The 18,873-nt window shown below is 34.2% G+C and overlaps 1 protein-coding gene across 1 annotated transcript in view; it reads right to left on the bottom strand.

Moving 5' to 3' along the window:
* The window catches only part of LOC129957325 (potassium channel subfamily T member 2-like), a gene marked incomplete at its 5' end in the record, with an annotated part of 365,616 nt that overhangs the window by 279,087 nt on the left and 67,656 nt on the right, over positions 1–18,873 (bottom strand). The window lies entirely within an intron of this gene.

Here is an 18,873-nt window from a genome sequence, read left to right as displayed (position 1 = left end):
AGCACAAAGACGACAACTATATACAGCACAGAAGACGATTATCTTCAGCCGAGACGTACAGCAACAACAGCAGCATACAAAACTCTACTACAGACAGTAGCACACAGCTTAGTTCAGCACTAGATTGACTCCGTCGCTGCTCCGCTTATCTCTGGAAGGCCAGTTCCTTACCGTCGGTTCCGACTACTGTGCCCTAGCAGCTGCAGCCGCCTCCTTTTATAGGTCCCAGGAGGCGGGGCTAGAGGCCTCTCAACCAATCAGGAACGTTCGAGGCGTATCTCGGTTCCTACTGGACGGCCGGGAAAATTCTCGATGTTTCGGGTATAATCTATTTTGGTGCCGAAGTCGCCAAGTTTGTCGCCAAGCTCTGGAACCTCGTACGTGATCTCGGACTCCGTCCAGTACAGATGACAATAAAACATTCTTTCCGAGGGTGGAACCAACTATGCTGGGAAGCAGCATTACATATTCGTAACAATATGAATACTTTTTCTAAAGACTTTATACAGGGTATTTCATAGAGAAGTATACACTTTCTAGACGCTGTAAAGCAGTAACAATGAAAGACACGAACTAAATAAATCGTAAGGCACTTAGTTTTTGTCGATGTAGCAATATTACATGTCAGTGAAAAGGTATGCACAATGTTCATTTTTGGACAAGAGATCATCTCAGATTCACAGTGCAGCACATGCAAGATTCTTCTAAGATAAATTTGCTCTGTGAAAAATGTGCAAATTTTTAAAACTTCTGTAAATTTTCTCTAGAACGAAAGTGTACTGCTTCTTCTTAGGTGTCACATATATAACATCTAACAAAACTCAAAACAACCCCAACGAATTCTGTTCCAGGTGACATATAATATGAACATTGTTCCTGATTTATAGTGCATTGTAACTGTATACTTCTTTATGAATCACCCTGCATTTAAAATGACTATATATAGAATTTTTTTTCTCTATGCCAATAAAAAAGGTTTTTAGAATTTATTAAAAACATACTACAAAGTATAATTCGAAATATATTTTTATATCACATTAGAAGAAGAAAAACATCTAAAGCTTACAACCGTGAATCTTATTCCGAATATTCAAAATTAAGTTTCAGTAAACAGTATTATTAAAATGTTACCCAGTCTTTTATAAATTACAGCAACGCAAAGAACTTAGACAAACACCTTCTTCATAACAAAGAAGAAATAATGAAAGGAGTGAGGTAATCTTGTGTAAAGATTTCCGGAAGCGCGAGATATGTCAGGACGTAAGGAATTAATGGTGGTACGATAAGCTTCAGGTGTCGTTCTCTTCCTTTAAAAGGAAAAGAATGAATTCACGGTTAAACTTTTTAGAGGGCGAAGGAACGGTAAATGTAATTATGGAAAAAAATCTTTCCGTACGGAATATTTTCGCTACACCTTCAGAAAAGGCAATTATTTTATAATTAAATGTGTGCTGAAATTTTCTGAAATGAATCCGAAAAAAGGTATAAGTCGTAGAAAAAAGAGCGTTATCATTTAAACACAAAAACATCTCTATATATAAACTATTACGGAATGGCAGCAATCAAATATGGACATATCGATATACGAAAGTTTCAGCAAACTTTCAATACAATAAGAAGAACAGATTTAAATACAATACGAAGACAATACAATACTGTTACGAACCTATAATATTGCTACCCGGCACGAATAGAGTCATCGTAAGAAAGACCGTTGTACGATCGGTCCTGTACGTGCTGAGATCAATGAACTTAGAGCTTGGCGACAGACTTGGCGAGCATTTGGCGGCTTGGCGATAAATTTGGCGACTAAATGGATAGTACCAGAAAGTTCGAGAACTTTCAAGATCCATCCACTAACAACCGAGATGCAGCCAGGTACGCCCTGATTGGTCAGAAGATTCTAGCCCCGCCTCCCGGAACTATAAAAGACGGGCACTCAGAAGCTACGTAGTTGTAGTCGTCGTGTGGATCGTCGCAAGTGGTGTGAGAGGAGTCGGAGTCGCCGACACGTAGAGAAACTGGAGGATTAGACAGCAAGAAAGCTGCTGAACTAATGAACGGTTAGCAATTAAATGCGCTGCATTATTACGATTTATCGGCGGTATTTATTCTAGAAGAAAAAAATTTTGTAACAATACAATAAGAAGAAGAATAGATTTCAATCTAACACGGCATAGAGCCAATGAGTGCTTGAAAATAGTTTGTTGAGCGAATCATGAGAATAAAGTTATGATAAGTCGCATGGGGGATTTAACTGAAATCAAATAATACCCATATTCCTCGCTGAACAGCTGGTCGCCAAAAGCCGCTAGAATAACTGTAAAAATATTTGTATTCCCTTTTCAGTATGACTTATCCGTGGAAATAATTTTTGACTTTATTAAATGTAGTGTGAGAAACATTAAAACTCAAATATTTACAATGAAATATAAAGAGTTAATAATTCACAAACGAATGATGTGGGAATGATTTCATTTGTGTAGAAAGATGGCGTGAAAATGAATTGTTCAAATTGTTGAAGAAGAAAGTAACATCACAAGTGTAATTTCAGTACCAATAACGAGGTAAATCGCTTTTGAATATAAACACGTATATTTATATTGCACCAATGAAAAGTCAGGAATAGAAAATTTCAAAAGACACGTGATCTGCGTGAACGAGAAGAAATGTTTTGCAATGAACAAGAATTGAATGAAATAACTGGAAAATAAACATTTGTCGAGGCGTGGCACGGAGCATTTGTTGACTGGGAAACATAACGTTTTTTACAAGACGACTGGGAAAGCCAAATATATTGGAAGGAAAAGCATTACAGAATAAAACTCATTCTGTCTCATCTACATACCGAGAAAGCAAACATGGATGCGATTTGAATATTTTTACTCTCTCATAAGCGAAGTACAGAGAAATATTATAGTGGTCAAGAAATTCAAGCTCGAAATTTTGAAGAATTTCCACGTTTGAGGCCTTCTTGAGCTCGAACAGACTTTTTCGATAAAATGTCTGTCTGTCTATCTGTGTCAAAGATGACTCAAAAATGCTTTTACCAAGATGGATGAAATTTGGTATACTAAATGAGCAGATTTCTCTGAACAAAATGCATTCAGAAGAAGTTTATCCGGCTGTTCAAATGGTAAAAAGTTTGTACACAGATTTGGCATATATACTGTAGATACTGTAACATTCCCTATTTCCCAGTACTGATAAGACATTTAGAGCCAGCTGTGTCGTCGCTGTTACTTACTAAACTCCCCGAGATAGCCAGATGGTGGATCTTTTCACCTGGGTGGTCTCGCATCTGTTCATTAGAGACTGCAATGAAAGACCACATTTGGAATTCCTCGTCCAAGAGGTATTGATAGTACCTTCAAAGAGAAAGGGGTGTCCAAACATCTGGATGCTAGATGTTTCTCTTTGTGAAAGGACCTTCCCAAGACCCATTGGCGCCGCTGAGAGAGCATATGGCTGAACCCCGATTGGCCGAAAGAGAGCTTAGATGACCAATATAAATTAAGAGGCGGAGATTGTCGCCGAAATAAAGTGCGGAGATATTTTTTAGGGGAGAGAAGAAACGAATTGCAGGAGACGGTTGGACTACGACCACGAGTTCGGAGTCTGAGAAACTACCCCTGGAGTGGTCGTGTTGACGTGATGGAGAAATGAGTTTCAAGGAAAACCTTCGACTTTGACTGTTGTATCTCCTACTACAGGTGTAAATAACTATTTATTTAACCAAGATTAGAACAAGTTGTTCTTTGTATATATAGGGCTTAAAATAAAGAATTCTCCGGAAATTCTGCTTCGTTATTTGATCAGTTTAGATCAGGACATTACAATACATATAAAACATTGAGCCTAATCCAATAAGGGAATGAACGTCTGTCGGTTTGTACTTTCAGATGTATGTAAATAAGAAAACTTCAAAACGCAGAGAGTTAAATATATCATATTTGGTACATGATATTTTGACTGCAATTGTAGATCAGTGTCAAATTTTGCTTCCAATTGGTTGGGAGAAAAGACACGACTAAAACGCAAATTCACCTTTGTTTGAGAGAACGCGAGAATATCTTGGGAGATCACAACCGCTGGTGGAGAGAAAAGACTTTTCGAACATAAAAGGAGATGGCGCCTGAGATTCCAGATGGTACTACATTTGCATCTATAGAATGACAGTTGCAGATTAATGTATTATATTCTTTTCTAAATCTCAAATGTCAGTTAAAATTCAACAATTTTCAAAACATTAAGCTTGATTTTTTGATAGAATAAGTGGTTGAAATGTATTTGACATTGGATGAAACTTGCTTTTCATCTGATATCTGAGTATCCAAAGGAAAGATTAGAATAGGACAACGTATTAAAACTATGAACAAGGGAATTTGAGAGCCATATAAATATCGAATGTGCAAGACTAGGAATCTGAAGGGTTTAATAGCACAATGTTATACTTTATAATACATCAGAGCAAAAGTTCGTTTTATTGATACAGTATGTGGTAGCGTCCATAAAAAAGTCAGCATTGGAGAAAATACTGGTAAATTTTTAAAAATTCATTTATACAGGGTGATTAAGAAATTATAGGAGGTGTTCAAAGCCCTGTAGCGTGTTATGTACTGGACAAAATATAAGAAAATTTGGTCCACATACATATTAAGGATGCGGTTACGAATTATCAAGAAAAAATTAATTAGTACAAAAATACGCCGATAGGGAAAATTCTGGCTCTGCGATCGAAAACTTCATTATGTAATTTGCATGTACGGGTACCTTGTGACATGTTATCTATGCTTATAATAAAGCTCAATGTGCGTGTGTGTGTGTTGGCGCTCTACAGGCCAGGTCATTTGAAATACAGCTATCAAATTTGGTACATGTATACCTTAGAGGTCGGGAATGTGCACCTGGGGTCCCTTTTTTTGAAAGTTTAATTATTAATTAAAAACTAACTTTCCCGCCAAAAAAAATCTTCCATTTTCCCCACCGCCAACTTTTCCGCCAAAAAAAATCTTCCATTTTCCCCACCGCCAACTTTTCCGCCAAAAAAAATCTTCCATTTTCCCCACCGCCAAATGAGTAAAGCTTCCGTTCTTTTTTTCTCCCAACAGTAATGAGGCTAGGGTTAGTATTTTTCGGCGGATTATTTCAAACGATTCTGTTTATTTTCTTAATGTTTGATGCATTTAAAATTAAACATTGTTAATTAATCGATCCTTCAGATTCATTCTGAAGTACTTTTGAATAAAAATAAAACAGAAGAAAGGAAATTAAAAATTTCTAATCCGCATGGCGTTACCCCAACTGGCGTAGAAAAAAAATCACGTATTTGCGTTACGTAACTGGCGTTGAAAATTCACGCATGCGCCTTGTGCTCTGAATTCCGCATTGTGTTGACAATTATTATCAACGGATGCGGACTGGATTTAAATTATTTTTAGGTTCGTTGTATGCTTTTATAATTAAAATGTATTGATGTTAGTTATATATTTTTTGTATATGCTTATAGTTTTAAGTACATCTTTTTTTAAGTAGTTTTTTTAAAACCTGTTTTCAACCGTTTATTTTAAACGATTCGTTTTATTTTCTTAATGTTTGATGCATTTAAAATGAAACATTGTTAATGAATCGATCTGCTCATAATGAATCTAAGAAAATTTTGTTGACAAATTCTTGAGATATTACATAAATTAAAAAAGATATTCTTTAGTGCCCATAAAGTTTAAACTCTCAGTGACTCTATTTTCAGTAATCAGATTATAAAAATAAATGCTTTGTTTCAGTAAAAAATATTATTATATTAATTAAAGATTAATTCTTTCCACTTTAATTTAAAGCATAAATTCTACGAGGGGTAACAGAAAATGAGAGAGATACATATTACGTTATGACTGAAGGCCTTTATAATATTATGAATGAATTATATGACAATCAAAATTTGAAGTTTTAAAATATTTTGATGACGAAAATTACGCAATTCCTATTAAAGTAGGAATTGCGTAAAATATTTAATTATTAAAATTTTAACGAACATTAAGATTGGCGAACCGGCTGGTCGCCAAAGGCGGCTAGTCGAAAATAAAAGAAAGGGTTGTGGGAATTTAAGTCATTGTGCAAGAATTCGCCCATAGATGACGTTGTCATTACGTGAACGTGCCTTATTAGTCAAGTAGTTTTACCAGCGAGATGAAACTGCCAGTGCTGCTCTTCGTGAATACCGGTGGTTAAAACAGTTACAAAGAGAACCGATGACCAAAACTAACTTACGAACAATGGTAGAAAGAATTAAAACAACAGAAATTCTTGGTGTGCAACCCGGCCGAGGATGATTTCTGGTTGTGGGGCTACTTGAAAGCACGAAAAGCGTTGGGTATCTAGGACATGTTCCTGACATTCCTACTTTAAAAGAACAAATAACATTACATGTTAAACGAATAAATGCGGATATGTTGCGAGCCACCATCGGAAACCTCGTGTACCACATGCAATTAATTACTGGAACATCAGGCTGGCGGTCACCTTGAGTCAAATTTGTAAGTTGCTATAATAAACGTTTTTTATTGGTATTTGGTGTGTTGTTATTTTTTGTTTCCATTGGCAGTTATATATACTTTTTCTCACATTATGAGCTCGCAGTGCCAGGATTTCCCCTATCGGCGGTTTTTGGTACTACTTTTTTTCTTGATAAACCAAAACCGCATACTTTAATGTGTATGGTGACCGAATTTTGTTATATTTCGTCCAGTACATAACACGCTACAGAACTCCGACCACCTCCTGTTATTTCTTGATCACCCTCTATATAATGTATTAATATAATTATGTCACGTTTGATATTTGAAGCTTATTTTGTACAAGTTCTAGAAAGAGCTGTACCGCCAAAAAATTTGATTAATTTTACATTTTAGAATTTATTGTTTTCTCATTTTAGAACACAATTTTAGAATTCTGAATGTGTTTTATTCGCATGTCATTCCTGGATATGTGAACACGACTATTCTAAAAAGCATGAACCAGAAAGACGAAATTTGATATTTTTACCTTATTTTATACTAGCCGCCTTTGGCGACCAGCCGGTTCGCCAATCTTAATGTTCGTTAAAATTTTAATAATTAAATATTTTATGCAATTCCAACTTTAATAGATTCTTCAGCAAAAGATTTTAAAACTTCAAATTTTGATAGTCATATAATTCACTCATAATATTATAAAGGCCTTCAGTCATAACGTGATATGTATCTCTCTCATTTTCTGTTACCCCTCGTAGAATGTATGCTTTAAATTAAAGTGTAAATGATTAATCTGCAATTAATATAATAATATTTTTTACTGAAACAAAGCATTTTTTTAATAATATGATTACTGATAATAGAGTCACTGAGCGTTTAAACTTTATGGGCACTAAAGAATATCTTTCTTAATTTATGTAATATCTCAAGAATTTGTCAACAAAATTTTCTCAGATTCATCATGAACGGATCGATTCATTAACAATGTTTCATTTTAAATGCATCAAACACTAAGAAAATAAAATGAATCGTTTAAAATAATCGGTCTAAAACAGGTTTAAAAAAACTACTTAAAAAACTATGTACTTAAAACTATAAGCATATACAAAAAATATATAACTAACATAAATACAATTTAATTACAAAAGTACACAACTAACCTCAAAATAATTTAAATCATTGAAAACAGGTTAAAAAAAACTACTTAAAAAACGATGTACTTAAAACTATAAGCATATACAAAAAATATATAATTAACATAAATACAATTTACTTACAAAAGCATGCAACTAACCTAAAAATAATTTAAATCATCCGTTGAAAGGGGTTGTCATGAAAACAATCAGAACAATGCGCATGCGTGAATTTTCTTCGCCAGTTAGGTAACGCAAATGCGTGAATTTTTCTACGCCAGTTGGGGTAACGCTAGGCAGATTATACATTTTTAATTTCCTTTATTCTGTGTTATTTTAATTCAAAAGTACTTCAGAATGAATCTCAAACATGCATTAATTAACAATGTATGTTTAACAATGTATAAACAATAACCCTAGCCTCATTACTGTTGGGAGAAAAAATAAATTGAAGCCTTACTCATTTGGTGGTGGGGAAAATGGAAGATTTTTTTTGGCGGAAAAGTTGGCGGTGGAGAAAATGGAAGTTTTTTGGCGGGAAAGTTAGTTTTTAATCAATAATTAAAATTTCAAAAAAAGGGACCCCAGGTGCACATTCCCTACCTCTAAGGTATACATGTACCAAATTTGATAGCTGTATGTCAAATGACCTGGCCTGTAGAGCGCCAACACACACACATTGAGCTTTATTATCAGTATATAGATAAAATATACAGGAAATGATTGCTAATAGATGAATTTAGTTCCCATCCCTTAGAATTCCTTGAGAACACAATTTTGGAATTCTGAGTATATGCCAGCATTTTAGTTTGTCTATGTGTATCCGTTCTATGATGAATGAATCAAATATTTGAAAAAAATCTGCCATAGGTTAGACAAGTTATTTTCCTAGTCAAATGTTTGGAAACACGTACATTAAAATCACAATGATCTAGACAAATGAAATTTATCTCAGAATTATAGACTAAAATTAGATAGTGTTAATTAGATAGACGAAAGTTAGATAGTAAAATCAATCTTCAATTTTCTTCGATGAAGTTCAACACAAACGATACAATTTCATTGGAACTTATAAGAAAGTCGACACTCTCAGATTTTACTATGAGTCACCTTTATAAAAAATTATATATGATTAAATGATTTGCATTTTATGAAGAAAAATAACGCGTTATTAAAATGACGGGTAACTCCACGCTTTTATCTCAAAATTCAAATCGTCAGGAATTTTTGTAACATCCTACAACAACTTGCACAAACGCATCTTGCGAACATCCCCCTCATCGCAGAATATTCGAAAATGAATTTCACATCGAAATATTTTCCAACATCTTCAATGGCCTGAATGAAAATATATTAAATGCCCGCAGCTATGCGCCGGCAGGTTTGAGCGTTCAAAATTCATTTTCAGCGAATGGCTATTATAAAATTGTTATTTCCTTCCTCTTAATAACTGTAACCACTAACTAGCTCAAGTAAAATCTTTTCCTTAGGAAGAAAAGAAGTAATCTTTTTTAAGCCACCTGGCGTATAAGAGATGTCAAGAAGTAAAGAATTAATGGTCGAAGTACACTCCAGGATACTGTAGGTGGCGCTTTTTCCGTTAAGTGGAAAAGAAAAGAACTATCCGGCCGAAAGTTTCTGGGCTCTGAAGAAGCGGCAAATGTAATTATGTGAGAAATCTTGTCGCATCGCAATTTTCCATATGAAGTGTTTTCTTCGGATTTTTGTTAGAACGAATAGGTTCATAATTGAAAGTGCGTTGAATGCTATCTTAAAATTGTAATCGAAGTCCTGCCGCTATAAGATATAAATTGTAGATGAAGTCGCGAGTGTTTTAGCAGGTTTGACAAATGTGGGTTTTGTTTTGTCGCACAAAGAGGAGATCTCTCTTCATTTACCGTTTTAATCTTAAATTTCAAGAAGGATGTTTAAATTCCATAAACAGCATACAAAATTTTACTTGTCAAACCATGGCCGTTTTCGTTTTATCTTATATGAAATAGAGAATGAACATAAAAGTTTCGCACTCATTATAAACTTTTTCTATTTAAAAATTATTATATTTAGACAAGAGTTTTTCAGTTGTAAATTTTTTTATTTAATTTTCAGTTAGACCAATTAGGTGGCTTTCAGATGTCGATTTTTTTTTTGAGGAATTATGATGTTTCTTGTGTACTATTTTTAATGTTTCAACAGCTTCTTTATAAAAACCTTTGGGATTTTGTTTCTAAGTCCATTTCTTGGGAAGTGACACTGATTTTTATATGAGCACTTACATGCATTTTAACGCTATTTTACATGTTTAGATGCCATTTTCTCAAATTCTAATTTTTGATAGAATTCTTTGACGAAAAACTCATAAATACTGCACCTTTTTTTGTTCACATTTGGTATGGGAATTTTCCAGCATGTTCTACAGATCCTGAACTAGAGAATAAATAAATATATTCATTTAGAAATATTTTATAATTGTTTTAGGAATTTTCAGAATGTAATATATATATTATGCAAACCCCAACATTTTTGTTGTTATGTTCTGACTTATGGCGTTTTACAATCCCGCTGACATTTATCTGTCAGCTGTTTAAGACGTTGTTGATTTGAGCCGTTGACCGAATTTAGCCGATCTCTTGTTTTTCTCTTGTTTTTTCAGTAGAGCCAACTAGGGCCTAGAGTACGACTTAGCTAATTCATGTGTTACATTCGCTTCCACAATCCCTTTTTACAGGAGGGCGGTACATTCACACACCTCACAGATAGAACATAGAAGAAGAAAGACCATGCCCCAACCAGGACTCGAACCCGGGATGTCCAGATCACGGGGAAGATGTGCTACTCCTATGCCAGGACGCCGGCGAACCTCAATATTTAAAGAAAGGATCGGAATACAATTTATCGTTTAGTTCAGGAACTAGATAATATATTTCTTAAACTGTCTTCAAACATTTAAACAAATCATTTGATAAATATCAAAACTGGAAAATTTTTGCTTTACATCACTTTTTAGCCCAAATAGATCATTTCCCCAAATATTCAAAACTTGTTTGCCACAACTGGTGTATTTTGGGTTCACAGATGTTTTTTCAGTCTTTTTAATGCAAATATTGAAAAATATAATCATTTTCGACCATTTTTCAAGCATTTAATCCCGAACGCAGTCACATGTCTTAACTCATTTTAACAGGGGCTCGCTTTGTAGCTTGAAAATTATCAAGCCACAAAGGTTATCTAGACCTATCAAGCTATCCCAGGTTATCTAATATCTATGTGAATAAAATTCTAACGCACCTGACATAGAAATAGCACATATTATCTACTAATTACTTCAGGACACCAGCTGTTCATCAGGAATATTTATTATATTTAATTTCAGATTAATCATTTAGATAAAACTTCATGTCCAGGATTGTCTGATATTAAATTCGTTTTATTTTGTCTTACTTGAGTTCAATTTATTAGAAACATGAACCTTGCTAATAGATACCCACGATATAATAGCGCCGTTAAAAACATAAATATCCGGTTAATCCATCTTCTAAATTTCGTGATATTGTAACTTAACATTTTTTAAACTGTCCTTTAAGGCTGGCAGTTATTAAATAGAATCCTTATTCTTTAATACATGACAAAAAACAAATACGAGATAAAAAAAATCTTTCTCAGTTGCTGAATGCCAAAACAGAAGTTGGGATTTCAAATATGATAATGAAATAGCCAAAAAGGTGGGGCTATTTTTAATTCCACCCAGCGTTACAGAAGGCGGTAGACGATTACATATAGATTATAAGGATTTGCTAATAAGTAATGACAAACATATAATAAAGTGTGTGCCTGGTATAAGCTATAAATAATTTATAAATAGTATTATATATATACAGGGTGCCTCAAAAACCTTGACCGCGGTTTTTATTCCTTAAGTATTGATCATAGACATATACTGTACATTACAAAGTTGCGTAATAAAAAGTGTAAAATTCTGTGAAATCGATTAAAATTCACAGGAGATTAAACTTCAAAAAATACAAAATTTAAATTTTTATACGGACCTTGTAAAAAAAAAATTGCCAGCGAGTAAAATGTGCCCCAACCTCTTATAAGGTCATCTACAAAATTTCAGCAGTTTATCACTAAAAGTCTCAAAGGTCTGAAACTACATAAATGCTGATTTAAGCCCCTTTTCGATGCTTGATATGAGTTCACAAAGAAGGAAAAATCATGTCGGATGTTCGTGTTTTAGGGGTCGTACACAAATTAACAAAGAAAGTAATGATTTTGCTATTTATTGGTTAAAAAGTATTAAAAATTTGTAGAAATAATAACTTAAAGGAAAGATTACATAACTTAAAGGAAATATTACATAAGTTTTTTTACAAGTTCATTGACTGTGCTATTTCTTATATTCTGTAACTGATGATATAAAATTTTAAAGTATTTTTCAAGAAGCATAGATTTTAAAATTTGTTTTTAAAACTAAAGATATAAAGCATATTTTATATCCTTATGATACATTCCTGCGTCGCGTCATCTGCACTGAAGCTGTAAACATTTGCATTTTAATTTGCGATTGACCCTTCACCAACTTTGTTTTAACATATCTTTGAGAGTTTTCATGATAAAATTCTGAAATTTTGAACATGACCTTACTACAGGATGGGATACATTTTACTCACTGGGATTTTGTTCGAACGGGGTCCGTATAAAAATTTAAATTTTGTATTTTTTAAAGTTTAATCCCCTGAAAATTTTAACCGATTTCATAACATTTGAAACCTTTTTTTTACGCAACTTTGTAATTTACAGTATATGTCTATGATCAATATTTAAGGAATTAAAGCCGCGGTCAAGGGTTTCGAGATGCCCTGTATATATATATATATTCACTTTAGACTTGATAAGAAATAATCAGATGTGTTAAAAAGTCTGACGAAAATTCCCACAATGCATCTTGCAAATATTTCTCTAGTCAATGAATATTCAAAAATAAATTTAATATCTCAACACCTCAAACCATCCTTACGCTTGTAAGTATATATATTTTACAGACGCTTTCAAAATTCAATTTCACTAAACGCTTTTACAAAATAGTTATTTTCCTCCCTATTAATAATCCCACCCCTAACTAACCCAACTAAAATCTTTTTTCTTTGAAGGAATAGACGCGAGGTAATCCTTTTTTAACCATCGGGTGTACAAGGAATGTCAAGAAGTTAAGAATTAATGGTCAAAGTACACTCCAAGATACTATAGGTAGTGCTTTCTTCCGTTAAGTGGATAAAACGAACTACCCTTCTGAAATTTTTCTAGTTGCGAAGAAGCGGTAAATGCAATTATGTGAAAAACTTATATCGCAATATTCCAGAATATTTTTTTGCTTGGTTCTTCGTTGGACATAATCGAAAATATGCTGAAAATTATTCGGGCAAAAATGGTTGTCGCTGTAAGATATAAGCGCTGCAGATGAAATCCTCGTCTCTCGATATATTCTTCAAAATGACAAGTTTTGGGCTTATCCGCGTAGCATGATAAAGATATTTCATTGTCCGATTTAACCCTAAATTTGATATGATTTCAATTTTCGTTTACATATGAAATGCCAAATTTCACAAGTTTAGGGCTTATATTCTTCATATCATCTTCAATTTGCCGATTTTACTCCAAATTTGATACAGGTTTCCGTTTATAGATGATCTACCGAATTCGACAAGCTAGGGCAAATCCAAAAACACATTTTTGGATTTATATCTATCTGTTCGTCTGTCTGTCAATGATAAGTCAAAAACGCTGTGAACTAGACAGGTGAAATTTGGCATACAGTTTTTGAACCAAATTTGTAGCTTCTATAAAATTTTGAGTAAAATATCTGCTGAGAAAATCTGTCTGTTGAGCTAGTTGAAGGTTAATTAATGCAACAACAGCAAGCGTTTCATGATGCAGGTCTTCCCTTCGTGTATTTTCTCCCAAATTTTATGAAGATTTCAGTTTTAGTATAAAGATTATATATTAATGTTGACTTATCTATATACAAATTTGAAGTTTCCCAGTTTCTATATATACGGATAAGCAAAGTATGCAGTCATTAAATCTTTCGACGAATCTGGTTCAAGTATTTATTTCTGTCTATAATTTTGAAGTTGAGACTAGAAAGGTTTAATTTAGTTATTTAAAACACTAATTTTTTTATGTCATTGCCACACATTTTATTACGTTGTTCCGTACAGACTTTGCACACCAGACAGAATTATTTTCCTTGAAAAATTTTATCCAAAATTAAATTCAGAACCCTAATGTGGGAATGAAGACCGTATAAGTTTTCCTAACTCGGGTCAGATAAAAACATGGGATATTAATACTCTTGCGAACCTGTGATGTGGCTTTCCAGCATAGTTGGTTCCATGGGAGGTCCCAGAGCTTGGCGACAAACTTGGCGACCATATGACGACTTGGCGACGAATTTGGCGACTTTGGCGCCAAAATAGATTATACCCGAAACATCGAGAATTTTCCTGTTCCGTCCAGTAGGAACCGAGTTACGCCTCGAACGTTCCTGATTGGTTGAGAGGCTTCTAGCCCCGCCTCCTGATGCCTATAAAAGGAAGCAGTCCTGCCGCTGCCGGTCGGTTGTGAACCAGTGGTGAATTGAGTAGTCGGAAGCGACAGAGAAGAGTGTTCGTGGACCAGTGGAGTCGTCGTAGTTGTGAACCGACGGTGAATTGAGTCGTGGACCAAGAGTAGTCGGAAGCGACGGTGAAGAACTCGTCTTCCAGGGACTGACAGAGCAGCGACGGAGTAGAGCTGCTGTGCATACTGTTGTATGCTGCACGTCTCGGCTGAAGATAATCGTTTTTGTGCTGTCCTGTGTGTCTTCGTGTAAATAAACGTCGTTGTTTTATTTTCTACTGCCGCCTTCTGATTGAGTGTTCTCCACACCATATCACTTCCACTATCCAAACGAACCCCGGAAATTTCGTAACAATACTTTAATGGCTGCAAATCTACACAGTTAAAAGTCGCCAGGGGCCGGCAATATGTTTGAAGAATTAAATTAAAAAAGCTGTTTTTAAATTGGCGAAAAAGTTCAACATGAGCGAACATACACAAAATACAAAACTGATGTGTATGACCCTAACAAAAGTTCATGCTATCACTCACATGTGTTCTATTAACACGATTAAAGTGTTAATAGAAATACCGATAATGTAAAATGAATAATAAGACATTATATTTCAAAAGAAGAACATTTATTAAATCACATAGAAGTTTTATTTCACCTTTCTAGTATACAAAGTTCATAAAGAATGACGCAGCCTTAAATACTAAAATGTGAAAACCCATGTCATCAAAACAAGGATTGGATACTTCAAAGAAATATTTTGTAAGTAGTTTTTACTTTCTAGTAGACGAAGTACACAGAAAATATATCGAAAAAATTCAAACTCGAGATTTTGACGAATCTCCACGTCTTCGACATCTCATGAGTGTGAGAAACACATTTTTGAGATTATATCTATCTGTAGCTGATAAAGACATCTCAAAAATGCTTTGAGCTAGACGGATGCAATTTAGTATAAACTCTTTATTCCAAATGTGTAAGTTCTATCAAATTTTGAGAAATATCCCAACCGAGGAAATCTGTCTGTTAGCAATTCGAATGTAAGTTAATTCAATAATAGCAAAGCGAAGATAGTGTTACAAAATTATTTTTCTACTACAAATACCGTCAATTAATCTTAATGACGCAGCGCATTTAATCTCTAATAGTTCATTAGTTCAGCAGCTTTCTTGCTGTCTCATCCTCTAATTTCTCTTATTTGTCGGCGACTCCGACTCCTCTCACACACACACACAACTTTTGACGATCCACACAACTTCTTCCGATACACACGACACGACTTCTTCGTAGCTTCTGAGTGGTGCTGTCTTTTATAGTTCCGGGAGGCGGGGCTAGAGTCTTCAGACCAATCAGGGCGTACCTGGCTGTATCTCGGGTCTTAGTGGATGGATCGTGAAAGTTCTCGAACTTTCCAGTAGTATCCATTTAGTCGCCAAATGGTCGCCAAGCTCACAGGTCATTGACGCACAGGACAGATCTTACAAAGGGTCTTTCTTACGGTGATACTAGCCGTGATGGGAAGCAAATTACAAGTTTGTAACAATAGTTAGATGGATAAAATTTGATACACAGATTTAACATTTACAGTCTAGACGCTTGTCAAATGTTGAGTCATATCCAACAAGAAATTAACCATCTGTCGGTCAGAAACATTTGTACGCGATAACTCGACAAATCAGTAACTTAAATATATCAAATATTTGGTATGTATGCTTGTGATTGCGGGTGAAGTTCAGTGTCAAATTTTGGTCGCAATCAGTCGAAAAAAAAATGCGTCTAAAACACAAATTCAAATTATGGTAACTATTAACCACATGTCATAAACCCCCAGGGCGCACTTCGAAATGAGGATGAGATGCTTCCGGTATGGTGGTTGGATCTCGCCACCATGGAGGGTACACAAAAAGGTAGGAGATCTGGGACGTACTTCCTTCGGGAAGGGTTGTACTGTGACCGGTGATGGCCCTTAGGACTCAACCACAGTTCCCACCAGTGTTGCTGTTGAGGTGGTCCGGTCATTCAGTATTATTTATCCGTATGTCTTCGGGTGGGTCAAAGAGTCAGTGATATGACTAACAACATTTCATAGATTAATCGCGAAAACAGTATCCTAGGATGGCACAATGAATTCAGTAAAATTATTAAATTTTCGCCAGAAGTTAACATTTCGCAACTTTTGTATGCCAATGTCATACAAGATACTTTCTCTTGGATAAAACCTTTATTATAGGTTATATGAAGAGGTTTTAGGATGTTAAGACCATCTCTCCTGCAATGGTATACTATTGGCAGAATCTCTTTGGCATGGACATAGAGTCGATAAAAAGGATGAAGTTTTAATGCGTCTGTATGATTCGATGATACGAGGTGACTAAATCTTAGAAAGGCTAAGTAGTAGGTGTCCAATTGAAGTAATTTGTGGGCTCAAATCCAGCCGAACATTATATTCTTTAGAGGCAGCTTATTTTCTCGATCTCGTCTTATAACGTAGGATTTCTTTAAGAGGCAACTATTTTCAAGTTTTGAAGAAGTATAATGACAAAAGCAATAAAGGATTTGGGAAAAGGGGTTTTGCAATCCGCATGTGCAGCTTTGAATGAACATAGAGAGAAAATAAAATAAATGGGTAGATACTCTTTAGAAGATACGATAAAAAAAGTTATATTTGGTTTTTTTTTAATAAAGTAATTTTTTTTCAAGTGCGTGTTGAACGTAACAGTAGAGCTATAACTGATGCGCAGAACTGACAAAATTACATTGAAAAGAAGTGAATCGTCTGTAAGAAATCTGTAAAGTGTGTTCAGATTTGGATACTTTCAATACTAATTAAATGCGACATCTGATTAAGATACTAAATCATTGGCGAGAGCTGTGTTTAATCAAATTATGCTAGATTTCATTACTGCAGAACTCTGGATAAAAGGTAATTTAATAGATTTTTAAATATTTCATATTAGGTGCGAGGGTTTAATTACACAAATATTGCTTTTCTGCAGAATTGCGTTTTCCTTACTATGTCTAGGTACTATCTGCGTTTTTTTGTTATACTCTCTATGCAATATATAAGGTATATGTTTTTATAAAGTATTTATTGTATTTTTTTAATTATTGTCTTCATTTATTGTTTATGCATATTCTGCTGCGTCGTATCTCAGATATGGATCTTCGTATCTCAGATATATGGTGCTTAAGTTTAGCCATCTTGGAAAGTATAATAACAGGTGGGCTTATTCACATGTTTGAGATCCCATCGGAGGGGGTAAATGGCCAGGGACGGGTCACGTTTCCTTTGAAAGATTTGTATTGTAGTCGGTGATGATCTTTCAGACTCAAATTTATTTTCTGCCAATGTTGACGCTATATCCAGATCATTCAATTATCTCATATGCCTTCAAACAGGAGGCCGCTGTGGCTTAGTGATAAGGTTTCGGTTTCAGAACAGGAGGGATTCAGGATTCCACCAAAGAACCATCATGCAAGAGTGTCTGGTGCACGTTAAAATCCTTATGGGCAAAACGCCCTCCTGCTGATGTAGTGCGGAAGTTTAGAGAGTGTGGGTGCCAGCTCAGGCGTCCTCTTCGTCATCTGATCATGGTTCAAAATTACGAGGTCCGTCCCAAAATAACCGTAGTGTTGCTTTAAAACGGTATATAACTAATATAACTAAACCAAACCAAACCAAATAAAACAGGGAGGCAGTAATTAAGTGAATTAATTAAGTGTAATTAATTTATGACTAATGTTTATACATTGTATTTATTGTATAGTTTTGAACAACATGTATTCATTTTGTATTTATTACCTTCAATTATTATTTTATAAATCATATCCTTAGGATATCAGTGCTAATATATATAATCTAGAGATTGTTACTTAAAAGTTTGACTCTGCTTTTAAGTAAATTTATTTTCAAATAAAAATAAGGATATTACTAGAGGTTACTTTAATTATATTAATTTTCTATTTGGATGCAACATAACGATTATATTGAAAAAAAGTATCTCAAAAATTGTGCCACAATTAAATGACGAGAACAATGCCTGAATTAGTACACCCCCTCTCAAAACTCTCACACCACACCACAGTGCGGTCTACAAATTTTAAGTTGAGTTGGACCCCTTAGGTAATGGAATAAAATCAGGTTATAAAAGTGCATGGATTTTAATGCCATAAAATTCAATTTGTACTGTTTATACATAATTTTTCATGCCTATTTATATCTCAAAGCACGTGTTTAACATCAGTTAACAAACGAGATCATAATTTGTATGCTTAATAAATGTGATATATTTTCTGAAAAATTTAGATATGGATTTATTATGCTTAGCACTCACACAAAAATGTAGAATAAGTTCAAACTGCTCATGAATATTCATTTTTTTTTCTATTTTAATGGAAGCAAAAATTTCCTTCTCATTAATAGCATAGTTACTTAAAAACTCCGAAATGACTAATACATAAAAAAGAGATAAAAAAAAGTTATGCAAAAAAAAAATCAATTTTTTGCTTTGTATTATTTTTGAGACACATTACAGCTTGGAGTGAAATGTTAAAAAAAAAAAAAAAAAAAAAAAAAAAAAAAAAAAAATTCTAAAAAATATTAACAATGGTGTTTCAGAGA

Source organism: Argiope bruennichi, chromosome 11 (assembly GCF_947563725.1).
Source record: "Argiope bruennichi chromosome 11, qqArgBrue1.1, whole genome shotgun sequence".
In the NCBI taxonomy this organism is placed as follows: domain Eukaryota; kingdom Metazoa; phylum Arthropoda; class Arachnida; order Araneae; family Araneidae; genus Argiope; species Argiope bruennichi.
This window is presented reverse-complemented; position numbering and strand designations above follow the sequence as displayed.